A 17431-nucleotide genomic window follows, 5' to 3' on the forward strand; every position below is an offset into this window, starting at 1 on the left:
GTCGCAGCAGGAGACTCATTGTGTCGTCGGGGAGGACAAAAAATCTTTCGCTGTGGGCCCGAAGAATAAAGGTCTTTGTAATCTTCGGATGCAGAGCTCAAAAAAAGCGACGAAACAGACTTTTAACATCGTAAGCTAGCAGGTTGTTTCCCGCTCGCTGTGAAAATGGAGGGACACCCCCCTCTCCCTTATTAAAGAGAGAGAGAGAACCTGTGGTTTGTCGAATGTCAGATGAAATGTGAAACCTTTGGGCTAACTTTGGTCTGTGTCTTTGCTATTGCTTAGCACACGTGTGGGCTCAGTGACGCTACCGATGCGCTGCTTTTTGCTGGTGGAGGGGAGAGGGGGACTGTTGCTCGCTGCTGCTATGTGCAGGAGGGGGAACTTGGGGTTCTCTCATTTAACTGTCATTCATTCTGTGGGGCACTTCTCTGTTTTTGCGGATGTTTTGCGAAGTAAAAACGTTTCAGGATGTATACTGTACACATTTCTCTGACATTAAAATGGACATTTGACCTTTGACTTTAAGTACTGCAGGTCTACCCAATCAGCAAGGGAGCTGGATTTGGCGTGGACCACGTTGCTGCCTGCTACAGAGAGGTGTCCAGGTCGGTGTGTGCTCCAAAGGCGCGTGATTGCCCTGGATGTTTAGCTTGTGGACATTGGTAATGTGGAAATCATCAAGTCCGATTCATTGGCTTATAGGCGAGACTGGCGACGGTGGGGGGGGGGGGGGGGTGGTGGCTTCGTGGCCTTGGTCGTGTTGCGGACTAGGCCTCACAGAGTGGCATCGTCTTTTGTAGCCGCACAGGAGAGTAGGTGCCCGAGGTGGTACGACACACCGTCCATGCTGGATTCGGGACTGGCCCTTCCTGTGGGTGCTGCTCTCCAGTGTTCGCTCGGTGGAAAACAAGCTGGATTGCGTTCGGCTGCAGTCTTGTTCTTGCCGACAATATCACGCACCATCAATCTGCAGGACCTAACACTCAGGGATTGGGCTATATTACATTTTTTCTGTGATTGTACACTTACTGCTATTATATATGTGTTATATATGCCTCGTGCTGTGTGTGACTGTCGGTACTGTGTTTTGCACCTTGGCCCCAGACGAACTCTGTTTCATCTGGCTGTATTCATGGGTATTCAGGTATGGTTGAATGACATTAAACTTGAACTCGAACTGTTGTATTTGTCTTCATCATCACCCAGGTATTCCAAGCACTCACTACTCTGTCCAACACATCTCCCTCAAACTTACCCCCTCTCATCTTAAAGTTGAAATTTTAAAGAAAAGTTATTATCAAAGTGCATATGTCTTACCATATACAATCCTGAGATTCATTTTCTTGTAGGCATTCACACTAAATACAAAGAAACACAATCGAGTCATTGAAAGACCACACACAACAAGATGGACAAACAACCAATATGCAAAAACAACAAATTCTGCAAATAGAAAAAACCTAAATAATAATAATAAAGAAATAAGCCATAAGTATTGAGAACATGTGATGAAGAGCCCTTGAATGTGAGTGGATGGGTTGTGGGAACAGTTCAGTGATGGTTTGAGTGAATTTGAATGGAGTTATCCAGACTGGTTCAAGAGCCTGGTGGTTGAGGGGTAATAACTGTTCCTGAACTTGGTGATGTGGGTCCTGAGGCTCCTGCACCTTCTTCCTGATGGCAGCTGTGAGAAGAGAGCATGGTCTGGATGGTGAAGGTCCTTGATGATGGGTATTACTTTCCTGCAACAGTGTTCCATGTAGGTGTGATCAATGGTGGGGAGGGCTTTACCCACGATGAACTGGGCCGTTTCCACTACTTTTTTGTAGGCTTTTCCGTTGGCGTTGGCGTTTCCATACCTGGCCAGGATACAACTAGTCCACTGCATAGAAGTTTGTCAAAGTTTCAGGCGAGATGCCAAATCTTTGCGAACTTCTCAGGAAGTAGACCATCTTTGACCATAATTGCTGGATCCAGGACAAGTTCTCTGAAATGGTAACACCAAGGAATTCAAAGTCTCCACCTCTGATCCCCCAATGAAGACTGGTTCTTGGACCTCTGGTTTCCTCCTCCTGAAGCCAATAATCAATTCTGTGGTCTTACTGACATCAAGTGAGAGATTGTTGTGGCACCACTCAGCTAGATTTTCAATCTCCCTTCATATGCTGATTCGTCACCTTTGATTCAGCCAAGGACAGCAGCTAAATGGCATTGAAACTGTGGTTAGCCTCACAGTCAGAAGGAAAATGCAAATAAAGCAGTGGCTAAACACTCAGCCTTATCCTTTGCCTTGAGGTATTAGGCATTTCAACTCAGGGGAAGAGAGACTGGCTGCCTGCTCTAACTATGCTTCTAAAACTCATAAACCACTTCTTCCCCTCCATCATCAGTTTCCGAATGAATACCACCTCATTTTTTTGTACTTTTTATGATGTACTTCATTGTAATTGTCTTCACACTGTACTATTACCACAAAACATATTTCACATCATACAATACAGTTGTAGTAAAACTGATTCTATCAGATCATCCCTCAAGTCTCTGCTGTTTCAGAGAAAGCAAGACTTTTTGACTAATCTCTCCTAACAGCACATGCCCTCTAGTCCTGTTAAACTTCTTCTGCATGTTCTCCAAACACTGAACATCCTTCTGGTATCAGGGCAATCAGAATTGAATGCAATAATCTATGGAAAAGAGTCAACAGTCAATGTTTCGGGCAGACACCCCTCATTAGGACCCTTGGATTTTCAGAAGGCCTCTCACAAGGTGCCACACATGAGGCTGTGTAGCGAACTATGAACCTGTGGTACTCCAGGAAAGATTCTAGCATGGATAAAGCGATGGCTGATTGGCAGGAGGAAAACAGCCTTTTCTGCCTGGCTGTCAGTGACTAGTGGTGTTCCACAGGGGCCCTTGTTGGGACCACTTCTTTTTACGTTATATGTCAATGATTTGGATGATAATATTGATGCCTTTTTTGCAAAGCTTGCAGATGATATGAAGATAGGTGGAGGCACAGGTAAGTAGAGGCTACAGAAGGACTTGGATTAAGAGAATGAGCAAAAAAATGGCAGGTGGAATATAGTGTTGGGAAGTGTAGAGTCATTCACTTTGGTAGAAAAATGAAAGGATTGGCTATTTTCTAAATGGAGAGAAATTACAAAAAAACTGCGGTGCAAAGGATTTGGGAGTCCTTGTGCAGGATAACGATTAATTTGCAGGTCAGTGGTGAGGAAGGTAAATACAATATTAGCATTCATTTCAAGAGGACTAGAATATAAAAGCAAGGATGTGATGTTGAGCACTGGTGAGGCTTCAGTTGGAGTATTGTGAGCAGTTTTGGACCCCTTATCTTAGAAAAGATGTGCTGAAACTGGAGAGGGTTCAAAGGAGGTTCATGAAAATGATACCAGGATTGAATGGCTTGTCATATGAAGAATATCTGATGGCTCTGGGCCTGTATTCACTAGAATTAAGAGGAATGAGGGGTGACCTCGTTGAAACCTATTGAATGTTGAAAGACCTTGATAGAGTGAATGTGGAGAGGATGTTTCCTGTGGTGGGAGAGTCTAAGACCGGAAGACACAACCTCAGAATAGAAGGGTGTCCTGTTATAACAGAGATGAAAAAGAAATTCTTCAGCCAGAGTGTGGTGAATCTGTGGAATTTTTTCCACAGGCAGCTGTGGAGGCCAAGTGTTTATGCATATTTAAGGCAGAGGGTGATATATTTTTTATTAGCCAGGGCATAAAGGAATACTGGGGGAAGCAGCAGAATGGGATTGAGAGGAAAAATGGATCAGGTCAAATCGCTTTTTATTGTCATTTCAACCATAACTGCTGGTACAGTACACAGTAAAAATGAGACAATGTTTTTCAGGACCATGGTGCTACATGAAACAATACAAAAACTACACTGAACTACATAGAACAGCACAAAGAAAACTACACTAGACTGCAGACCTACCCAGGACTGCATAAAGTGCACCAAACAGTGCAGGCATTAAAATAAATAATAAACAAGACAATAGGGCAGTAAGGTGTGTTACGTACCCCGTAATTGGGTCACTTACCAGCAAAGATAGAGAGGTCTGTTGAAGTCTGATGGTACTATTTTTAACGGTATTTATTGATAAAAATACACAAAAATAATATCAATGCAAACATACATATAATATACGTCGTCAATACTAAATCTAAAAGCGCGGGTATAATAATAATCAATAAGAAATAGCTCTATCGTTGTCTAAGGGATAATGCATTGTCCAATGGAAATATAAAAGTCACTTTAGTTCATTCAAGCTGCAGCTCTTGGTTGGAGAGAGAGACGGATTAAAACTTGCCCATTCCTTTTATGATGTCAATCCTTCGAGAGTTGTTGGGGCTGATTTCCCCTTTGTTGTTAGCAAAAGCCGTTCTTCTGTGGCAAGGCCCACCAATTCCGAGGCAAATGGAAAAGGACACACGTGGCTTTCCACCGGCTTTCGCTATTACGCTGTTACAGGATTTCTAGCGTTTCTTCTGGTGCGTCTGAGGGGCTGTTCCCCAGACCCTCTTTTATCCCCACTCACAGGGTCTCAGATGTCAATCAGGGTGGAATGATGCCATCCCCCAACCAGCCCACGTTGCCTGAGGGCTTCCATGAAGTACAGTATTCAATACACAATTCCGTCTCCAAGAGACAATGACCTGTTCATTGGCATTGTAGCGCTGGGGCCAGGACATTCCAAACGTCTCTCTCTCATTTCCTGGGTCTCCTGCCCTGACTGAATAGCGATCTCGCAATTCTCAAAAAGGAGGGGGGGGGGGCACAGGCGTAACAGGTGTCAGTCCAGGCTCTGGGTATTGAGGAGTCTGATGGCTTGGGGGTAAGAAACTGTTACATAGTCTGGTCCTGAGAGCCCAAAAGCTTTGGTGCCTTTTCCCAGATGGCAGGAGGGAGAAGAGTTTGTATGAGGGGGTGTGTGGGGTCCTTCATAATGCTGTTTGCTTTGCAGATGCAGTGTGTGGTGTAAATGTTTGGAATGGCGGGAAGAGAGACCCCGATGATCTTCTCAGCTGACCTCACTATCCGCTGCAGGGTCTTGCGATCCGAGATGGTGCAATTTCTGAACCAGGCAGTGATGCAGCTGTTCAGGATGCTCTCAATACAACCCCTGTAGAATGTGATGAGGATGGGGGGTGGGAGATGGACTTTCTTCAGCCTTCGTAGAAAGTAGAGACGCTGCTGAGCTTTCTTTGCTATGGAGCTGGTGTTGAGGGACCAGGTGAGATTCTCCGCCAGGTGAACACCAAGAAATTTGGTGCTCTTTACGATCTCTACCAAGGAGCCGTCAATGTTCAGAGGAGAGTGGTGGCTCCATGCCCTCCTGAAGTCAACAACCATCTGTTTTGTTTAGTTCACATTAGGTTGTTGGCTCTGCACCAGTCTGTTAGCCGCTGCACCTCCTCTCTGTATGCTGACTCATCGTTGCTGATGAGACCCACCACAGTTGTGTCATCGGCAAACTTGATGATGTGGTTCGAGCTGTGTGTTGCAGCACAGTCATGGGTCAGCAAAGGGAACAGCAGTGGACTGAGCACACAGCCCTGGGGTGGGGGGGGCCCGGGCTCAGTGTGATGGTGTTGGAGATGCTGCTCCTGTCTGGACTGACTGAGGTCTCCCAGTCAGCAAGTCTAGGATCCAGTTGCAGAGGGAGGTGTTCAGGCTCAGTTGGATGTTGTTAATGTGGAATGCTGCAAGTCCAATTCACTGATTTTTTTGGCAGGCTGTGGGGGAGCCGTGTGGCTTGAGGACTAGGCCTCAAGCTGTGGTGTCACCTGTTTAATGTCACGCAGGTAGGTGAGAGGCGTCCGAGTTAATGTGATCCACAGATGGTGCTGCCCTCCAGTGTTCACTCAGCAGAATACAGGCTGTAACATTCATGGATTCATCACTTTGACTATGTTTTTGTCTGACTATTTGACTGACATCTTATACTTGTGCCTTGTTCCCTGTGTGACTGTTGGGACTGTGCTTTGCACTGTGAGTTCTTCCTTGTTTTCTATGGGCAAGTCAATTCTAAATCCAAATGCCTAAATCACTATTGATCCCGTGCATTTTAAATACAATCATGTAAACAACTCTCACTATCACACCCCTCTTTACATCAGCAGCACAGCAGTAGAAGCTACAAGCAATTTCAAATTCCTGGGAGTGCACAACCTCTCATGGTCCCACACAACCTAGAACGCTCTACTTTCGGAAGAGGCTGCAGAGAGCTGGGCTATGCCCATCTGAGCTCGTGTTATTCTACAGTAATGCTGCAGAGACCGCTTCACAGCATACTGTGGCACTGCATGGTACAGAAACTCCACTGTGCTGGGGTGGACAGGAAGGGTCCAAAAAGGGTATTCAAAACTGTCCAGCACTTCTGGATAGTTGAGGTCCTGAAGTGCGAGTTTTGGGAACCAGGCAGAAGGCTGAAGAACAGGACCTCAAGGGTGGCATTCTCAGGATTGCTGCCAGTGCTACGTGATAGTGATGGTAAGAATTGGAGGAGATGGCAGTTGAATACGTGGCTGAAGAGTTAGTGCAAGAGGCAGGGTTTTAGATTTTTGGACCATTGGGATCTCTTCTGGGGAAGGTGGGACCTGTACAGATTGGATGGGTTGCACCTGAACTCGAGGGGGAGCAATAGCCTTGCAGGTAGGTTTGCTGCATGGTTCGGGAAGGTTTGAACTAATTTGCAAGGGAGACGGGACCCGGAGCAAAAAAGCAGTGGAAGAGGTGCATGGAGTAAAGCCAGATCTAACATATAGAGAGGCTTTGAGGAAAGAGAAGCAGAATAAAGGGTGTAAATGTAGTAAGGTAGAAGGGTAAAGTGCAAGTACTTCAATGCAAACAGCATCAGTAACAAAGGTGATGAACTGAGAGCTTGGATACATACATGGAATTATGATGTAGTGGCCATTACAGAGACTTGGCTGGCACCAGGGCAGGAATGGATTCTCAATATTCCTGGATTTCAGTGCTTTAAAAGGGATGGGGGTGGGAGGGAAGGTGAGGAGGGGTGGCATTACTGGTCAGGGATACTATTAAAGCTACAGAAAGGGTGGGTAATGTAGCAGGATCCTTTTTTGAGTCAGTATGGGTGGAAGTCAGGAACAGGAAGGGAGCAGTTACTCTACTGGGAGTATTCTATAGGCCCCCTGGTAGCAGCAGAGATACCAAGGAGCAGATTGGGAGGCAGATTTTGGAAAGGTGCAAAAATAACAGGGTAGTCATCATGGTTGACTTTAACTTCCCTAATATTGATTGGCACCTGATTAGTTCTACTGGTTTAGACGGGGCAGAGTTAGTCAAGTGTGTGCAGGACAGATTCCTATCACAGTATGTTGACAGGCCAACTAGGGGGAATGCCATACTAGATCTAGTATTAGGTAACAAACCGGGTCAGGTCACAGATCTGTCAGTGGGTGAGCATCTGGGGGACAGTGACCACTGCTCCCTGGCCTTTAGCATTATCATGGAAATGGATAGAATCAGAGAGGACAGGAAATTTTTTTTTAAATTGGGAGAGGGCAGATTATGAAGTTATAAGGCTAGAACTCACGGGTGTGAATTGGGATGATGTTTTTGCAGGGAAATGTACTATGGATATGTGGTCAATGTTTAAGGATCTCTTGCAGGATGTTAGGGATAAATTTGTCCCAATGAGGAAGATAAAGAATGGTAGGGTGAAGGAACCATGGGTGACAAGTGAGGTGGAAAATCTAGTCAGACGGAAAAAGGCAGCATACATGAGGTTTATGATCAGATGGGGTTATTGAGGAATATAGGGTAGCAATAAAAGAGCTTAAGGAGCTAAGGAGAGCAAGAAGGGGGCATGAGAAAGCCTTGGCAAGTAGGGTAAAGGAAAACCCCAAGGCATACTTCAATTATGTGAAGAACAAAAGGATGACAGCAGTGAAGGTAGGACCAATTAGAGATAAAGGTGGGAAGGCGTGCCTGGAGGCTGTGGAAGTGAGCGAGGTCCTCAATGAATATTTCTCTTTGGTATTCACCAGTGAGAGGGAACTTGATGACAGTGAGGACAATATGAGTGAGGTTGATGTTCTGGAGCATGTTGATATTAAGAGAGAGAGAGGAGGTGTTGGAAGTGTTAAAATACATTAGGACAGATAAGTTGCCGGGGCCTGATGGAATATTTCCCAGGCTGCTCCATGAGGCAAGGGAAGAGATTGCTGAGCCTTTGGCTAGGATCTTTATGTCCTCGTTGTCCACAGGAATGGTCCCGGTGAACTGAAGGGAGGCGAATGTTGTCCCCTTGTTTAAAAAAGGTAGTAGGGATAGTCTGGGTAGTTATACACCAGTGAGCCTTACATCTGTGGTGGGAAAACTGTTGGAAAAGATCCTTAAAGATAGGATCTATGGGCATTTAGAGAATCATGGTCTGATCAGGGACAGTCAGCATGGCATTGTGAAGGGCAGATCATGTCTAACAAACTTGATAGAGTTCTTTGAGGTGGTGACCAGGCATATAGATGAGGGTAGTTCAGTGGATGTGATCTACATGGATTTTAGTAAGGCATTTGACAAGGTTCCACATGGTAGGCTTGTTCAGGAAGTCAGAAGGCATGGGATCCAGGGAAGTTTGGCCAGGTGGATTCAGAATTGGCTTGCCTGCAGAAAGCAGAGGGTCATGGTGGAGGGAGTACATTTGGATTGGAGGGTTGTGACTAGTGGTGTCCCAACAAGGATCGGTTCTGGGACCTCTACTTTTGATTTTTATTAACGACCTGGATGTGGGGGTAGAAGGGTGGGTTGGCAAGTTTGCAGACAACACAAAGGTTGGTGGTGTTGTGGATAGTGTAAAGGATTGTCGAAAATTGCAGAGAGACATTGATAGGATCCAGAAGTGGGCTGAGAAGTGGCAGATGGAGTTCAACCCGGAGAAGTGTGAGGTGGTACACTTTGGAAGGACAAACTCCAAGGCAGAGTACAAAGTAAATGGCAGGATACTTGGTAGTGTGGTGGAGCAGAGGGATCTGGGGATACATGTCCACAGATCCCTGAAAGTTGCCTCACAGGTAGATAGGGTAGTTAAGAAAGCTTATGGGGTGTTAGCTTTCATAAGTCGAGGGATAGAGTTTAAGAGTCATGAAGTAATGATGCAGCTCTATAAACCTCTGGTTAGGCCACACTTGAGTACTGTGTCCAGTTCTGGTCGCCTCACTATAGGAAGGATGTGGAAGAGGAGGAGGATGAAAGGAGACATGATAGAGGTATAAAAGATATTAAGGGGAATAGATAGAGTAGGCAGCCAGCACCTCTTCCCCAGGGCACCACTGCTCAATACAAGAGGATTGGGTCCTCCTAGGACCCTAGGATACATCCTAGGCTCTTAAGGGAAGTGGCGGTCGGGATTGTGGATGCATTAGTGATAATTTTTCAAAACTCGCTGGACTCAGCAATGGTCCCGGCAGATTGGAAAAATGCTAATGTAACTCCTTTATTTAAAAAGGACAGAAGGCTGGGAATTATAGGCCAGTTAGCCTAACATCTATGGTTGGCAAGATGTTGGAATCAATAATTAAGGAAACAGTAACAGGGCATTTGGATAAACATAGCTTAATAGGACAAAGTCAGCATGGCTTTACAAAAGGGAAGTCATGTTTGACAAATTTGTTGGAGTTCTTTGAGGACATAACATATAGGGTAGATAAAGGGGAACCAGTGGATGTGGTGTATTTGGACTTCCAAAAGGCATTTGACAAGGTGCCACACCAAAGATTATTACTTAAAGTAAAAAATCATGGGATTGGGGATAATATTCTGGCATGAGTGGAGGATTGGCTTTCTAACAGAAAACAGAGAGTTGGGATAAATGGTTTATTCTCAGACTGGCAGTTGGTGACTACTGGTGTTCCGCAGGGGTCGGTATTGGGACCCCAATTCTTTACAATCTATATTAATGATTTGGAGAAAGGGACTAAGTGCAATGTTTCGAAGTTCGCTGATGACACAAAGATGGGAGGGAGTGTAATGAGTGCGGAGGACAGTGAAACCCTGCAGGGGTCATAGATAGGCTGAGTGATTGGGCAGACATTTGGCAGATGAAATATAATACTGACAAGTGTGAGGTCTTGCACTTTGGCAGGAAAAATAATAGAGCAAGTTATTATCTAAATGGAGAGAAACTGGAAAGTGTTTCTGTGCAAAGGGATCTTGGGGTCCTGGTGCAGGAAACACAAAAAGTTAATATGCAAGTGCAGCAGGTGGTCAAGAAGGCCAATGGAATGCTGGCTTTTATTGCTAGGGGGATGGAGTATAAGAACAGGGAGGTCTTACTGCAGTTGTACTGGGTATTGGTGAGACCACACCTGGAGTACTGCGTGCAGTTCTGGTGTCCATATTTAAGAAAGAACATACTGGCTCTCGAGGCAGTGCAGAGAAGGTTCACTAGGTTAATTCCGGGGATGGGTGGGTTGATGTATGATGAGAGGTTGAGTAGATTGGGACTCTACTCATTAGAGTTCCGAAGAATGAGAGGCGATCTTATTGAAACATAAAAGATTGTGAAGGGGCTTGATCGGGTGGATGCAGGGAGAATGTTCCCAATGATGAGTGAAAATAGGACTAGGGGGCATAATCTTAAAATAAGGGGATGCCGTTCCAGGACTGAGATGAGGAGAAATTTCTTCACTCAGAGGGTAGTGGGGTTGTGGAATTTACTGCCCCAGAGAGCCGTGGAAGCTACTACACTCAATAAATTCAGAACGGAGGTAGACATTTTCCTGGATAAAAATGGCATTAGGGGATACGGTGAGCGAGCAAGTAAGTGGACATGAGGCTAGGTTTAGATCAGCCATGTGATCTCCTAGTTTTCGATAGCCTGGATGGGTCGGAGAGGAATTTTCCAGATTTTTTCTCCTCAATTGGCAAATCGGATTCTCCCCCCCACCCCCCGGATGATCACATGGGTTTAGGCAGGATGAATAATAAAATAAAATGGGCGGCATGGTGCCCTGCTGGTTGGCACTGTTGCCTTGTGGGATTCGGTGATAACTAGAGTTAAGATTGGATCAGCCATGATCTTGTTGAATGGCGGAGCAGGCTTGAGGGGCCGATTGGCCTACTCCTGCTCCTATCTCTTATGTTCTTATGATATGGTTTTACGGTAAGGGTGGAAACTTCAAGGGGGATATTAGAGGAAGGATTTTTACTCAGAGAGTGGTTGTGCGTGGAATGCACTGCCTGAGTCTGTGGTGGAGGCAGATACACTAGTGAAATTTAAGAGACTACTAGACAGGTATATGGAGGAATTTAAGGTTGGGGACTATATGGGAGGCAGGGTTTAAGGGTCGGCACAACATTGTGGGCCAAAGGGCCTCTACTGTGCTGTACTATTCTATGTTCATTGGCACAAGCCTATCCACCATCACAGACATGCTACACAGATAGGTGCCAGAAAAGAGTCAGTGAAGTCATAAAGGATCCCACCCACCTTACTCATGGACTGTTTGTCCCACTCCTGTCAGGGAAGAGGCTACATTAACATCCACGCCAGGATCACCAGACTCAAAGACAGGTACTTTCTCCAATCAGTAAGGCTGATCAACACCTCTACCCACTAACCCAGCCCTCCACCCCCACCACTACTTTATCATTTCCTGTCAGTCACATTATGTACTGTCACTACTGTGCCCAGTGTCACTTTATAGATGCACAATCAATGCATATAAACTTAGCTTACGTGTTTGTTTATTGCGCTTAACATTTTTGTCCTGCATTGGATCTGCAGTAACAATTAACTGTCTCCTTTACACTTGTGCACTGGAAATGACATTAAACAATCTTTAATCTGAAGACATTCTATACATACATCAAGAGCAGGATAACTTGGGAGCAGATAGGATAAAGGAGACGAGCTTTGTTACATGTACGTCAAAACTTGCAGTGAAATCTCTCTTAATAAGTCCAAATATGTGCCAGGGCAGCTCACAAGTATCACCATGCTTCTGGCATTAACATGCCCATAACTTACTAACCCTAACCCACATGCATCTAAAATGTGGAGCAACTGGAGGAAGCACAAACAGCTATGAGAAGAGCGTACATTACAGACATGTATTACATTCATTACAGACACAGTCAGTAATTGAAACCCGATCGTTGGTGCTGTAAGCCGTTGTGTGTGCTTGGAGCCAGATGTAGGTGAGGCCCTAAATGATTACTTTGCATCAGTACCAGGGAGAAAGATGTGGAGGACCAGGACATCAGAGTGAAGCATGCCAATTTGCTTGGCTATTTGGAGATAAAAGAGGTAGTGTGGGGAGAAAGGGCATTTTAGTAACATGAAGGTGGACAAGTCTCCAGGATCTGATGGGAACTACAACAGCTGATTGAGAGAAGAGATTTCTGGGGCCTGACCAATATCTTTGTTCCCTCTCCAGCCCTTAAGTACTGTCAAGTAGCTAATGGAAAACAGGGATAAATGTTGGAAACTATAGACTGACGAGTCTCACATCAACAGTCGGGAAAGGTAATGATTAAAATTAAGGGAATATAGTGGAGAGAGATTTTAGGGACAGGAATTTTAAGCAATTGGAAGATCATTGCCAAAACAGGGACAGTCAATGCGGCTTTGTGCAGGGCAAGTTATGTTTTCCTAACTTGACTGAGCTTCTCAAAAGAGGTGATAAAGGGTGATTGATGAAGTAGAGCCATGGATATTGTCCAAGTTGGGGAACATTCTGTAATTATGGAATTACATCCTGAGCAACTGCATCACTGCCTGGTTCGGAAATTGCACAATCTTGGATCGCAAGACTCTGCAGCGGATAGTGAGGTCAGCTGAGAAGATCATTGGGGTCTCTCTTCCCGCCATCACAGACATTTACACTACACGCTGCATCTGCAAAGGAAACAGCATTATGAAGGACCCCATGTACCCCTCATACAATCTCTTTTCCCTCCTGCCATCTGGGAAAAGGCTCCGAAGCATTTGGGCTCTCACAACCAGACTATGTAACAGTTTCTTCCCCCAAGCTATCAGAATCCTCAATACCCAAAAGCCTGGACTGACCCCTTGCCCTACTGCCCTGTTTGTTATTTATTGTAATGTCTGCACTGTTTTTGTGCACTTTATGCAGTCCAGTGTAGGTCTGTAGTCTGGTGTAGCTTTCTCTGTTTTTTTTAATTACGTAGTTCAGTCTCATTTTTACTATGCACTGTACCAGCAGTTATGGTCGAAACAACAATAAAAGTTGACTTGACTTGATTGCATGAATACAGATGTTAATTCAAACAAGAACCACCCTTCAGTTCTTAATGTAAATTGCAAGCTGTAACCAGTTTGAAGAGGACAACTGTGCTATCATTGTCTATGAAGTACAGACCGCTGGCCTACAGCAGGGGGTTTGCAAAGTGAAATGCCCACTCTTGAATGCATCAACCGATTAAGACAATGGGGTTATGTTTATTGGCCTGATTTATTGCAGGCAACATTACTTTGCAATATTGTGACCGAGTCCAAGCAAGCTTGAGGACCAGACTAACTTTGTTAGTACATCAAACATAACCCCAGGTATAGCTGATAAACCAATGGTTAAGATATTTGTGTACTCTGAATCAGCCCCAACAACATTTATTTTGGGCGTCTGGGATCTCTGTCAACAGAAGCCTTCAGAACAGTGTGAAGGAACAAGGATCAACTTTATTTACTTTCTACTGTACATTTACATACACTGAGAATTTAGGTGTTGGCGCAACATAATAACATTCAATTATAAAGATACAAAATTATATAAAAATAGTTAGAAGTACAGGTATGGAATAGAATGTGCATAAATACCAACAAGCATTTACAATTTCTTGTCCCAGACACGTTTGAGCATCGAGGTGTCTCCCACCATAGATATGCAACTCAAAGGAAGCTTTGTCAGACTCAGTGTTGAAGTAAGCAACGTCAGTGTAACTATTGAAAGTGTATTGAATCACCTCCTGTTATCTTTGATCTTAAGGGTACAAAAATCTGATGTTTGGGATACTCCACTGAGAGGGCCTCCAGAATATCTGCTTGTCATAATGAATAAAGACCTTTATATCATCAGATTCAGTATCTCCAGTGACTCAGACCAGTCACAACAGTCCACATGGATTTTAGTAAGGCGTTTGACAAGGTCCCTCATGGGAGGCTCACCAGTAAATTAAGATGCATGGAAACCATGGTGATTTCACTATTTGGAATCAGAATTGGCTTGCCCATAGTCAAGAGGGTAGAACTCAATGGGGCTTTTTCTGGCTGCTGGTCAGTGACCCAGTGCTCTGGAGTGAACATTCTTCATTCCAAAGACAATGGGATTTTAATTTCACCATTGCAACCTCAACTTGACAGGTCAAGCCCCAGTCATTTTGCAACTATCCTTTCTTTCCACTCTCTGGAACAGCATCCTGAATCACCCTTCCTCAGAGCAGGTGATCTCAACAAGCCCAAGTTTATCACCTATTAAATCTTGTAGTTCAGCATGACATTTGGACCTTCAAATTGTTGTAAAGTATCATGGTATATTTCTTACAATGAGTAATTGTACAAAATAACTGTGGCCCCCAAGCACTTCATTACATGTTGGCTCTTTTGTAATATGGGAAAGATTGTTTAGACACAGTTCCATCAATAGCATTGAGATAAAATACCAAGTTATCTGTTGCAGGTGTTAAACAATGATCAATATTGGCTAGGGCAAAGTACTGCCATCTCTTCGGCAAATAGCATCATATACTACATTATCTGAAGAATAGGGAGGACCTCTGTTTAGTTCCAAACACAATGTCAGAGGGTACAACACTCCCTCGACAATGAACTGAAATACCATCCTAGTCCTGGGAAAGGAATTGAACAATTGAATTTGGAATACAAGGGCACAACCATACTACCAGAAACTCACTGACCCTTGCAAAACAAGAATTACTGACATGGGGCATTACCGTCGTTGATGTCCACAGGGAAGGATGCAAAGAACAGCTGTACAGCCTGTCCTTTTACTTGGATAGAGGACTTGCTCAGACTAACAGGTTGAAAATATCTGTAGTCATTTAATAAACCTAAATCATAAAACACAAGAGGTTCTGCAGATGCTAGAAATCCAAAGTAACACATACAAAATGCTGGACGAACCCCACAGTCAGGCAGCATCCACGGAGAGGAATAAACAATGTTTCAGGCTGAGACCCTTCATCAGGACTGAAAAGGAAGGAGACGCCAGAATAAAAAGGTGGAGAGTGCAAGGATAGCTAGAAGATGATAGGTGATGCCAGATGAGGTGGAATGAGAAATTGGGAAGTGATAGATGGAAAAGACAAAGGGCTAAAGAAGGAATCTGATAGGAGAGGAGAATGGATCATGGAGAAAGGGAAGGAGGACACCAGAGGGAGATGACAGGCAGGTGAGAACTTACAAGTCTTGAAAATATTGAACAAAACTGATGTTGATAAATTTTCAGCTTGTTTGGTATTTTCAAAACATTCTTTTAAACTGAAAGATTGTTAAGACAAGTCAACCATTTGTGTGGAGTTATGAATAACTAATTTCCTACATGGACTTTGCTATCGCTATTGCCAGTCCAGGGTGAGAAAATGGTTGACAAGAATTAATTTCCTTCCCTTTTATAAGTCAGCCTTGCCTGTGTGCATCTAGTTTTACATCTAGAATGACATTAACTTTCAGCTTCCTCCAAAAAGTGTGCAAAGTACTAAAAATACAAATTTCAGCGGAGAGATATTGTGTAGTGTTTGACAAGTGGGAACCACAAACGTTATGGCAACAGCTTTTGGTATTATATTATTGGTTATTATTTCACTTTGAGAGATTGTTAGTGCAGCTTCCTCATATATTCATTTGATTGAATAGGTAAGCATACCCAAAAGCAGTAAGCCCTATTTTGGAGACGACATTTGGCAGCACAGTATCTGAGCGAGTAGAACTGCTCCTCAGCTCCAGCAAGTCAGCTTCCATGCTCACCTTGGGTACTGTCCAGGAGAGTTCTCCATATTCTTCCTCCTTTTCCTTGGGTTTGCTCCAGGTGCTCCGATTCCTTCCCATATCCCAAAGATGTATGGGTAGGTGGGCAAATTGCCTGTGTAGGTGAATGGAGGTAGTGAACTCAAGTACGTCAAGAGTTAAAAGTAATTAATAAGACATGTATTTGCAAGTCAATATGGACTTATCAGGATGAATTAGCATATCGACTGCTTATTCCCCTCCATGGATACTGCCTGAACTGTTCAGGTCCTCCAACATGTGTGTTACTGTGGGATGATTGGCCTCTATGTTGTGGGTTTCTGACTCCACAGTTGTTACTAGGGATGCTATAATCCTCCTCTGATCTTTCCTGATCCCCAACCAAAGGCTGGCTGCAAAACATGTTGACTAAGCTGGTGCCAAACTCAGATTGGCTGGTGTCTCTCTCCATCTCCAAGTGACCTAGCAGCCTGCCAATAGTGATTGTTGAGGAACCTGTACAGAGAATAAGCATCCTAAAGATTAGATAAATAAAAATAATTTAATGAATATGAAAATAGGAAGGAGCTGAAAGTTTGCGACGAAACCTCTTGCATTAGAAAAATTCCTTCTTTAGAATAGTTCTTGCCTGAGATCTTGGTGCACTCTGAGCACCCCCTACTGGCTCACCAAGGAAGATAACATCTTGGAGAAAGCATGGTGAAACTTGGGAATTTTGACCCAAAAGTTATTCAATTCATAACTGCAAGAAGTTATGTTGCTTTTATATATATACAATTATATTGATAAATATTTCAATTAACACAGGGTACACCAAAAGAGTAGAGTTTTAAAAAGTAGTATATCTGCTTCAAAGCTTGTAAAATAAGTTAAAAACACAGTGATGCCTACTTTGTTGTTGTAAAATAAGTTGTTGGTTTCAAATTGTTATGCACAAGCTGAGGGTTATCTATATGAATCACTTATCACAGACATGTCAGGAAATCTGTTGTTTTGCTGCAGCAGTATTGTGCAAGGACAAAGATCTATTACAATAAATAGTGTAAAACTAAAGGAATGAGGCAGCACTCATGGACTATTTAACAATCTGATGCTGGAGTGGAAGATGTTCCTGAACGTTTGTATGTGGGTCTCAGGCTGCTGTACCTTCCCCAGATGTAGGAACAAGCAGGCCTGTCCCAGATGGTGAGGGTTCTTAATGATGGATGCCACTTCTTGAAGCTGGGCCTCTTGAAGATATCCTCAATGATGTAAGCAGGTTGCACCCTCTGCAGTCTTGTGATCAAGTACATTGGAGTCTCTGTACAAGGTGCTGCATCAACCAGTCAGAATGCTATTCATTATACATCTACAGAATTTAAAATAAAATCTTTTCAAATCATCACAAAATCCTAATGGAGTAGAGCAGCTGCATATTGGGCCCAG

The sequence above is a fragment of the Hypanus sabinus genome, chromosome 6, assembly GCF_030144855.1.
Source record: "Hypanus sabinus isolate sHypSab1 chromosome 6, sHypSab1.hap1, whole genome shotgun sequence".
Lineage (NCBI taxonomy): Eukaryota > Metazoa > Chordata > Chondrichthyes > Myliobatiformes > Dasyatidae > Hypanus > Hypanus sabinus.